Genomic DNA, 11,334 nt, shown 5'->3' with positions numbered 1-11,334 from the left:
TTGGTTTGGATTCTAATTTTTCAGAAATCACCTCAGTCACACTGGGTCCCAGATGATGGTCTTGCCATGTGTTTATGTCATTATTCATTTGTGCCTGCAAGTTTATGTTGTCTCTGGAAATTTAAATCCAGCCGGTCTAACTTTGAGAACTATGTTCAGAGAGTGCACATATAATCAAACCCTGTCATTCCTCAAAGTATGTTGAAAAGAGCATCTATGTACCAATATGGTGCCTTTGTCTGGTTTAGTGGTTTATTGACAATTGATCATTGAATTGAGCCAGAAGAAAACATTTGCAGAAAAGTGAGTGCACCTTCTAAATCTTGATTTCATCCCAGACCACACTAAAAAAACTCACTTCTCCAAAGCCATATTTAAGGGTTTGGGAATTGAAATGTGGGTCGGTGGCAGAGCCCCTGTGTAGCACTCATGAGGCCTCGGGTTCGATTTCTGCAGTGCAAGAGGCCGAAAGAACATTTAATTCTCCGATTGTGACCATAAGGACAGAAATGATGAAACTACAGCTTCTCAGAGCAAAGCGATATCGTTCTTCAGAGTGGATGATAGAGACACTCGTGATGACAGTCTCATGAGACGTTAAACTTTGCAAGCTATACTGAGAAAGCTGCTGAAATCAGGGAACGTGTCTCCCAGGCCAGAGATAAAATCTGATACTAAAGCCATATGCAGGCCATATGCAGATTTGCATTCCACAACCTTGTATCTTACCTAACCACTGGGGATATTAAATTTTGAAGAAAAACAAAATGGAAGCAAATTACCAAAGCTTCTCTGCCCACAGTCACTGACTGACATTAAAAAAAAAAAAAAAAAGATCATCTAGTCAGTAGGTCTGGCAACTGAAATGGCATTCCTATACCGCTGAAGTTTGTTGTTACACATTAATTTTATCTCAAATAGCTATTGGCTCTCATCTGGCTTCTGACATCAGAAACTAAACATGACTACCTGAGTAAACACTGTGCTCCTAAATCACAGCCTCTGTTTCACAGCACAGCATTCATTGCGTATGCTACACAATCATCCCACGGTGCTCTCATGGAAGAGGGAGTAAGGGTATATACGAATATTTTGGAGAATATTTCTAGTAATACTCATTGACATGAAAGTTAATTCTACCTTCAAGAAAGAGTAAATTTAGCCCACAGACTAAATTTCTTTGGGGGGGGGGGGCTTTTTATATGAAAAGATTTCCAACCTTAATCCTGAAGTCAATTAGATTTCTGTACTACTGTTCACTATAGTGTTCGCACCATCAAAAAGTTATCATCTTTGGGAGGTGCTCTGACTTAGTAAGACTATGCCTCAAAGTCCAAGAAAGACTGGAGATGTTACTTGGTGGTCGAGTGTTTGCCTAGCACAGATGAGGCCTAAGATTCAACCGTCGGAACCCCAAAACAATTAATTCAAATGAACAAAACTCATCTGACTTAAAATAATTTTTTAAAGAAAAATCAGTCCCTCTCTAAGCAAAACACTGGTTCAAGGATTTAACAGTTGCATGTCTATCCATAGGCATCAAAAATATTTGGGGACATCGTTTTATCTGATCCCAAAGTGATAATTGCATTGCAGATCTTAAAGCTCAAGATTTATTTTTCTCTAAATCCTTGCAGGGAAACATTTTTGAGAAAAAAAAATTCAGATGTTCTCCATTAAGGAAAAATCTTATTAAATTTTGAACACTGAAAGCCCAGGCTTATTCATTTTCGGAAACTAATTTTTCACATCAGGAATTGTCTTGAGTCTTAAAAGAGACAATAGTCTTAAGAAACAATGTGGCTCTCTAGGTCATCGCAAACTTGTCCCGTGTTCGTTATCACATCATGCTGCTGCAGTGGGTCTAAGTGCAGATTCACACTTAGAACTAAGACTATCTTCCTTGAACTCTTCTTTATCCTTGGAAGGAGGAGGTGGATGTAAAATGTGGTAGAATTCATACAGAAACGAATGGTACTTCATCAGGCTGAACAAAACACAGAGCGCAGGGAGCCCAACAGTACACATAATTCTTTGCAAATTGGTGTCTTGTAGCCTGTGAATGGTAGACAAAGCTTACACTTTTTACAGAACATGGTGTTTGATGCCATGAAACACTCAACAAAAGACATGACATGCAATGAAAAGTGGCTTCTGAATGGAGGGATTGGCTCCCAGCTTTGTGTATTTAAAAACTCGGTTTTGTTAGTTCATTCCAAATGAAGCATAAGTAAGTCCCTCTAAACAAAGTCGTGAAGAAAATATTTTGAATGCCACATATCCAGTAAAGAAAGGAAGTAATTTACAACAACAAAAAATTGTTACTCCTGGGGAAATTAGAAAAAGCTGTGTCTAAGAAGCAGATGTTGAATTTTGCTTTCCTCCTCGTCATTTTTATTTTATGATAAGCCTTATTTTTTAATTTTAGAAACTACATTTTAAAGGAAATAAATGAATGCGAGAGAGACTAGAATTTCTTAATCAGTTGGTCAGCATATTCTTTTTTCAGTCGAAAATTCTGCTCAAATACATAGGATGTTCCTTGGCAAATACAAACTCGTATAAAGGAGAATGTGTGATATTCACACACAGCATCCTGTCCTGATGGCTTCATGAGGCAAACCTCCAAAGAAGTTCACAACAGAGCACAGCCCCTCTAGCTCAAGAGGAAGAACACTAATGAATCCTTACACTTTGATTTTTCTTTTCTAGATTCCATTGACTTAGCATCTTCCAATGTGGGGCTATTATGGCTTATATAATTCAGTCACATAATCTCCTTCATTCAGTATCATTTAGGATCATTAATGATATGATACAATTGACGGTTATCATTAAGCATTACTATTGCTCATAAATAATTAATGACATATTATTTAGTTTTCAATGCAAGTGTTATTCATTAACCATCAGCATTGATCATTCACTGTCATTAAGGATATCCTTCGCCATTACAAAAGTTTTACATACAGTGGCTCTCTAACCATGCCCCCCACTTTCCTTTTATTTGTTTCCTGGGTTTGGCTTTTGCTTTTGGTGTTTCTATTAACAGGGTCTCATTTATCTCAGGCCACCTCACGCTCAGTGCGACCTTGAACTTCTGATCTAGATGAACTTTCTGCATCCATCTCCTCAGTATAGGCATGCAGCACCATCCCTGCCTTTATACAGTGCTGGGGATTGAACCCAAGGCTTCACGCATGCTAAGCAATCACTCTGCCTAAACTGAGTTATATTCCCAGCTCCTGGCAGCCATTGCAAACTGACCACACTCAGTGTGCGGGATTGGCATATTTGCCCTTCCTTCCTAGACACCCACCAGCACATGTCCAAGCCATCTGTGTTTGTCCAGATCCTCCAAGGTACAGATGCCAAGATGAGGTTATTTGTACAAGAGCTTTGTTTATTAAGGGAAGTGCCAGTGAGAATGAACTAATGGGAAAGCCGGCAGACCATAAATAAGGTCCTTCTCCTATGAAGAAAAACCGTAGAGGGCAGGGGAGAAAGCATAAAAGATAGGGAACACATTTCTTAAACTGCAATGCAGTTCTATGCAAATCTAATTCAAGCTGTGGGGAGAGTTTAAAGCAAAACCACCCTTTAGAAAAGGTCAGCATCTTGCAGGTACAGCCCTGCCGAGCATCACTATCACACTTAGTCATTTGTCCAAAAAAAAAAAAAAAACCAACTGAGGGGAAGCACATGGCAGTGTCAACCCGGTGACTGATTCTGGAACACGACAGCTGGGTCAGTGGGTCATCTACGTAGAGCTGTAGATCTGGACAATGCATACAAGAGACCATGACTGCTGTGAGGAAATCCATCCCTCAGATTTCAGATTTCCTACTGTAGATTGCATGACTGAACACCAGGCCGTTTCTGCATTCTATGAGGCAAATGCCCTTGTGGGAGATCTATCTCTGCTACCATGCTCCAGCGTCAGTTCTAAGGTAAACAGAGGCAGCGTTAGTCAGGTCTGCTGGCCAAGCCACATTGTCTACTCGGTTGCTCCGTGCCTCTTCCATGACAACACATGACATGAAACTCGTTATAGTGCATTTGCAATCGAGTATGTCTCAAATTTCTGGTCCCTCCCCTTTTAAGTGCCTAAGCAGATAACTCGGCTGTTAGCCAGCATCTGGGAACTGGAAACAAAAAGCATAAGACCAGATACCTAACTTGAAGTTTTTACACAGCCACAGGTATAACAGTGATAAGGATGAGACCATTTGGGCAGACTGCTCATACCACATGGTCATAGCCTCTGGTCCTACACAGGTTTATAATTGGATGTACCAGGATGTGATCATGGACTTCCACTGCATGCGTCCAGCTCTGAATTAGAAGCTTCATTAGACTCCAAACCATAATGGGCCGTTCTGGTCTCATAATCCAGAATCATTATCTCTGCCAAAGCTTGATAATATTTCCATTACCGTTTCTTCTCTACAGTGGTTGGCATGGTTTTATCCCAGAGTCCCAGGGGCAGCACTTTGGGAGCTGATTCTCTACATAAAACCTGCCATCGCTCCAGTTTTGCCCACTGCATCCTTTCTCTACATCAACAGCTCCAAGCCATTGGGTGTATTCAAGCACCTGGCCTAAGCAATATGACTGTTGTACATGCCACACAACCATGCCCTGCTCTGAGCCTTACTAAAGACTGGCAGTTATATATCTCCATCACACAGTACATAGGTATAGGTCAAAAAATATTCTTTTTTGTGGGCCATATTGTCCTTCAATCCAAAGAGGTTTCACAGGTTGACCTTCCTTCGTGTAGGAGGGACACAGGATACACATATTTGTCCTTTCTTTAAAGATGTCCTGGCATGGTTTTGACTGTCAAATCCCCCAAAAGCTTCACTGTCATGGCAGGGCTCTGAACGTCCATAGGGTACATTCTGGAACCTTCATTTTCTTCAGCCTCCTCATCCGTTCCTCTGGCCAGTGTTACTCGCACTACAACCCCATTGATACAATGGATACAGAATTTTTTCCTCTGGAGAGCAACTCAAAAATCTCCCCTTCACTAGGTGTTTCTGTTGACTTTATTTAGCTAAAGCCATGGTAGTTAGTTTTCCCTGTTCCCTGAGGTATAGGATTTGGATCCTGAGAAAGTTGAGTTCCAGGACACGGAATCAAGCTCTCAAAAAATACAGCCTAAAGGATACTCCCTCAACTCCTGTCAGGATAGCTGACTCTTGAAACTGATTCCTTTTTTTTGTTTGGTTTGGTTTTTTGTTTTTCAAGACAGGGTTCCCCTGTTCCAATGTTTAACTCTGGCTGTCCTGGAACTTGCTTTGTAGACCAGGCTAGCCTCGAACTCACAGAGATCCGCCAACCTCTGCCTCCCGAGTACTGGGATTAAAGGCGTGCGCCAACGCCACCCTGCTTGAAGCTGGTTCTTGAAACTTAACTGTAACATCTCCTTCCTTAACAGATTCCAGCAGGTGCCCACCCAGGCTTCACTGAGTATGAACCTTGATAACCAGGCAGGGAAGCTATTGAGGAAAGCATGTGCTACTTTTTTGTGTTATCGAGAGCAGCATCATGCACAATACACGCACTCACATTTACCAGGAGGGAGGAGACACCATACAAGCCAAAGAGATTTAGTGGGGCGGGGGGTGGGGGGGAGAACAGAGTATGTCTTCCTAGAATACATATTCAAAGGCATCCATCTACATATCAGTTTTCAGTTTTCAGAGCAGGGTTTTCCCAGAATCCCATAATCTCTTTGCCCCTTGTCCCAACATCTGTTCCCGGATGGACACCCACACACCGAGAGATCTTTGCAATCCCAACTGGTCTTCGGCTTGCTCAGTTCAGTCTGCTCTGCCACATCATCGAAGGTAAGAACTTCTTTGGAAGCCTCTCCGGAGACACCATGCCTCGCCAGGTCGGTGCGTAAGTACCCTCTTTATCCTCCACTCTCATGAGTTCAGCTTGGCAGCTGTAAGCCTAACTCCGTCATCTCTGAAGATATTTCCCACTGCATAGCTTTCAGATGCCTCAGCTAGCACATCTGCATCCTTCTTCCCCGCCAGGCTACATTCTGAAGTCTGCCGTCAATGGAAGCTCTTGTATTTGATTCACTGCCTTTTGATAGGAACTGTTTATTTACCAGCTGTCAACCAGGCTGCCCTCCTCTTTGCCTGCTGGACAGTTAGTGAATAAATTTCAAGTTAACATCTAACTACCTGTCTTCTCGGCACATTCTTGGCACAGCTTGTGTTAGGTCAGGTCACCTGAGAAACGAATCCAAGACAGATGCTGTGCTCTGACTATGAAATGTCATCACAGAGCCATGTTAGGTGCTTAGACCACGGTGGTGGCTCTATTCTGGGAAGTTCTAGGAGAAAGCAGGTCACTAGGGATGGTTCTTAGGAGATGTCTCCTGCTGAAGCACCTTCTGGAAAACCCCTTTTCCTATTTTTCCTTGCTACCATGAGTTGAACAGCTCCACTCGACATGTTCCTGCTGCCCAGGTATTCTCCCAAGCCATGGAGCCAGTCAGGACCAATGAAAACTCTCAAACTGGGATCCAAAATAAATCCTCCTCTAAGTTGTTTCCTCAGATGTGTATTACAGTGGTATGTAACCAACGCATAGGATTAGGTATGTAAGAGGGTTACTGAAGGTAAAAACTGGTGAGGCGATGACGGAGACAAGACATGGAGGAACCTCAGACTTTTCCCTTCTGTGCCAGGTTTAATAGTTCACAGAGCATGTGTGTATTCATTAGAGTTCCAGATCGTAGGACATCCTGTCCCTCTTTGTGCGTGGCATGCCAGCATTTTATCCATGGATCTGAAAACATACTGGATGACTTGAGACATAAGAAGCAGGACAGAGCTCAGGCCTTCAGGAAACTACACGGCAGAAGCGTGAGGCCAACTCCATGTGTGCGTGATTTATGGTAGCATGGGAGCCAAGAGGGAACTGGCTTCTAAAACATGAATCCTTGATTCTGAGGAGGTATCCCATTTCTGATGCCACAGTATCCCTGGCAAAACTGCTACCTGTGGCTATGAGTAAGGGAGAAACCTAACTTACATGGCTGTTAGTAACTGGTTACTAGTTAGTTAGTTAGTTAGTTAGCTAGCTAGCTACTAATTAGTTATCCCAACTGAGGAACGGGCACTTTGACTCTCAAAAAAAAAAAATGGGCAAAGCTTATGTGCTCACACCTGCATGTGCACACACACGCACACACACCAAGTGAGCAAACCCAGGTAATGTATGCATATATAATCCAAATTACTCAGGAATCAGAATCACGAGGATTTCTAGTTCAAGGCCAGCCTAGGCAACTTAAACTATAAAAATAAAACAGATGTGAAAGGATGTCCAAGTCCCACCCCTTACTAAAGGGCTATTGGCAGTGGATAGTTGCTTTAGAAGGGAGAACCATTCTTTTTTGAGGCTATGGCTTGGTAGGTTTCCCATCCTCCAGTGAATGGCTTCATACCCATGCACTAAGTGGACTTATTTGGATGAATCTAGAAGGCAGGCATGTTGTGGAACAGTTGGCCGAGAGCCATAGGGGAGAATAATGGCAGATTTGTGCCTCTGTGATCATATTTTGTTTGTATATGAAATTCTCAAAAGTAAAAAAAGAAAAATGAAAGAGGGTAGGCAAAGAGATCGGCTCTGCTTTCTCATGTGGCCACCATGCTATATGGCACCCACACCAGTCTACATGCCAAGACTCAGCTCACGACAGACATTACAGCCCTGCAACACAAAACCACTCTGCACAAACATACACATTGTTGTCAACCAAACCAAGTATTTATTTAATGGTGACAGAAAGACTTACTGAAATCTCTCAGAAGGCATCAGTATCAAGCCATGGACTCAGCTGGATTGATGCCATGCCCTCTCTACCCTGGTAAGCAGTGATGACATTCTTCATTGAGCTCATGTACATGTCTCTCACCATCCATAATGATAATGAGGGTGGTCGCATGTACACACAAACCAGTCCCATAGGTAACAGTATGCTTCGGGGTCCTTATCCATCTTTACAGCAGCCTGGACCAGGAAAGCAGGTCTGCGCTGTGATTGACAAATAAGGAAGGACTTGTCTAGTTAACACAATCGCAGAAGGGAGTGGCAAACATGAATGAGAAGGTAAGTCACCAGACTGCATCTGGAACACATTCTCTTGGAACCCTAGGCTGTGTCCATCCAATACCAAGAGAGACTGAGCCATGATCTACCTGTCAGTGACAGGCTGCCATGAAACACCTGTCCAAGGACTCCGTGTTGTTTACACTAAGTGCTCAATTAACAAGACTGTCAGAGCAAAGCAAAGCCAAGCAATCTTGACCCGCTGAGGATGCTCACAGTGGAGATGACTTCCTACATAGCCCCGTTTGGCGTGTCATGGACTGTGGATAAACTGGCTTCATCTGGAGCCCAATCCTTAGGTCTCCTTCTACAGGGGCCCAAGTCCATAAGCACAGAGGAGCTGAAAGAGGGTATGGATTCTAACTCAAGATAAAATGGAAAATCATGAAAACATTTTGAGGATGAATTATAAAATAATATTAGAGAGAAATGGATTCTCTTCCTCTACCTCAAGTGAGCTCTTCATTGTTTGTCAGATGATCAGGCCTAATGCACATGGTATGAGTTAGATATGATGTCTTACTATGTCCAGAGTGAGACTCCAACTCCTTTCCCTGGATCCAAACTCACTGCGGATTCTCTGCAGTCACTTTGGAGTCTGGCTGTCCTGGAACTCATTTTGTAGACCAGGCTGGCCTCTGACTCAAAGATCTGCTTGCCCCTGCCTTCCAAGAGCTAAAACTAAAGGCATGTGCCACTTCCTCCAGGTCTCTATTCTATTCAACCCTCAGAAGACCCTAGGTATGTTTCATATCAGTAGACTCATATAATATATGGCATTCATGCCCAGCTCTTTTCTTATGTCTTGCGGTTTCAGTTTAATCCATGCTAACCAGAATGCCCCAGGGTTTCTTCCCTCTCCCAGTCAACTATAATCCACTGTAATTGTGTAATCCACATTTTGTACATTCACTTAACAGTAAAACATTTGGATTCCTTTCGTGTTGAGCAGTTCTGACTAATGCTGCTATGAAATTCACGTCCAAGTTTTTACAAAGACATATGTTTTCAACACTTGTGGATGTGTACCTAGAACATGAATTTGGAGGTAATTTAGTAATTTCATGTTCAATGTTGAGGAAAAGTCAAACTGTTATCTACAAGTGCCATACCATTTTATGTCCTCACCAACAAGTAAATTACCTTTCATGTTTTAAATATCTTGAATATCTTTATGTGTAAATATTAATAAACTATTTTAATAAATCAGTAATAAACTATTACATGAAAGCATCAGAATTTATTTAATTGTTGCCTTATGGTAGACATTTTTTACAATGCTAGCCTAGATGGAGTAAACATTTCACACATATGTTGCTACTAGAGTTATTTGATCAAAAGTTACATATGTTTAAACTACCCTTAGTGATGTGTAAAGTAACATTTAAAGCCCTCTGTAGTTCCGGTGTACATTTTCATAACTTTTTATTATGTATGTGACCACAAGAACTCCATTAAAATCGAATAATATGTCTATCTGTCACCTGAAGATTTGACTTTCAGGACTCAGTGGTAGAATACTGGTCTAGCATGCACAGAGCTCTGAGTTCAACCATTAGCACTGCACAAAGTCTTCTCTCTTTTCTCCCCTCCTTTCTATCCTCTGTCAATCTCGTTTCCATCCAATGAATTTGCATCAAATAAGTACACATTTTCTACAATTTTATATTAATTGATTCACGTAAAACAGTTTTTGCCTGATTCCTTTTACTCACTATAATTATTTTGAGATTCATCCATACTGTCATGTGTATCACTATCTCATGCCTTTGTATTGATGTGTCGTTCTACCATATGGATACACTGGATCTGTTTGTTTTTATTTTGTTGTTGATGGGTTTATTTTTTGAGACAGATTCTCTCATCGACTAGATGTTTCTTGCTGGCCAGCAAGCCACGGAGATCTTCTTGTCTCTGTTTCCCAGTGCTGGGCTTGTTACCAAACCCGGCCTTTTTATATTTGTTCTGGGACTTGAACTCAGGTCCCCAGGCTTGCACAGGAGTGCTTAACTAACTGAGCCATCTCCCTAGCTCTTGTTTGTGTCTAGGTGGCCGGGAAATGAATGACCAGTCTCTGGTTTCATCATAGTCTGTGCTTGCTGTCATAACCACTGCAAGTTTATATGTGCAGCTGCCCTGCTGTGTCCAGAAGACACTATTTCCCTGTAATCACAATCACTTGGAAACCTGCTATGTTAGAAGCTTCCTAAAGTGTGTGTGTGTGTGTGCAATATACAACTCCATTTTTATTTAAAATATATGGTTAAATGGAATTACCTTATAATGGGGTTAGTAAGGTCAGCACAGTTTAACAAAATAAATAGAAAAGCCTAATGCCAGGAATAGGTTACCACTTACGTAGTTGTTGGCCAGTAAGGCTCCATGGACCATAAAATATTATAGGTTGTATGGCAAATTCTCTTGGTTAACCCCTACAACCTCACAATAAATACCTATTGCTAAAGCTATGACATACTTGAAGCATAAAATGTAGAGCTATCAAGCTGGTGCTGATCTGGAAGCTTCATCCTGACCAGGTAATTTGTGTATTGCTGGGAGGTGCTGTGCTGGAAGACAAAAGCAATCATCGGTTTCCCCCAACTGTGAACGCTATGAGTGACAAGAACAAGTGGATTAACAGGAAATGCTCACTGCAATATTGGCCCTCAAATCATGTGATTGAGGATGCTCAAAACCTAAGTAGCTACAATAACCCACACATGAGTCTTTTCCCAGAGGAACTAATCTATGACAAATAGATGATCTTTTATTGTTTATCTGATTATATTCAATACCAACCCATGTATTTTCCACAAACTTATAACATTGATTACAGAAGATTTTCAGTGTCTTCTCTCCACATAATATGATACCATTTGCATGAAAAGAAAACAAAATGGATTACATACTCACTTTTGTTTTTATACACACAAAATATGTCTGAAAGAGCTTACAAGAAGCATAACAGTGGGTGTCTTAGAGAAGAGGAACTGAGCGTGGCTCATTCGGAAAGAGTTTTCATGGGATCGCATATTGTGTTATTGCCTCAAATCATGGCCACAAAGAAAGCTACAAATAAATCAAGTCACTTACTCAGGCTCTCAGTCCTCCCCTCAACCCCCACCCCCTTGCCACATTTTCTTTTTCTAATTCCACAATCGTACACACCACCAAAGTGCTCATCCACGCTCCTTC

Source organism: Myodes glareolus, chromosome 23, assembly GCF_982192425.1.
Source record: "Myodes glareolus chromosome 23, mMyoGla1.1, whole genome shotgun sequence".
Classification (NCBI taxonomy): Eukaryota; Metazoa; Chordata; class Mammalia; order Rodentia; family Cricetidae; genus Myodes; species Myodes glareolus.
Note: the sequence above shows the minus strand (reverse complement) of the source record.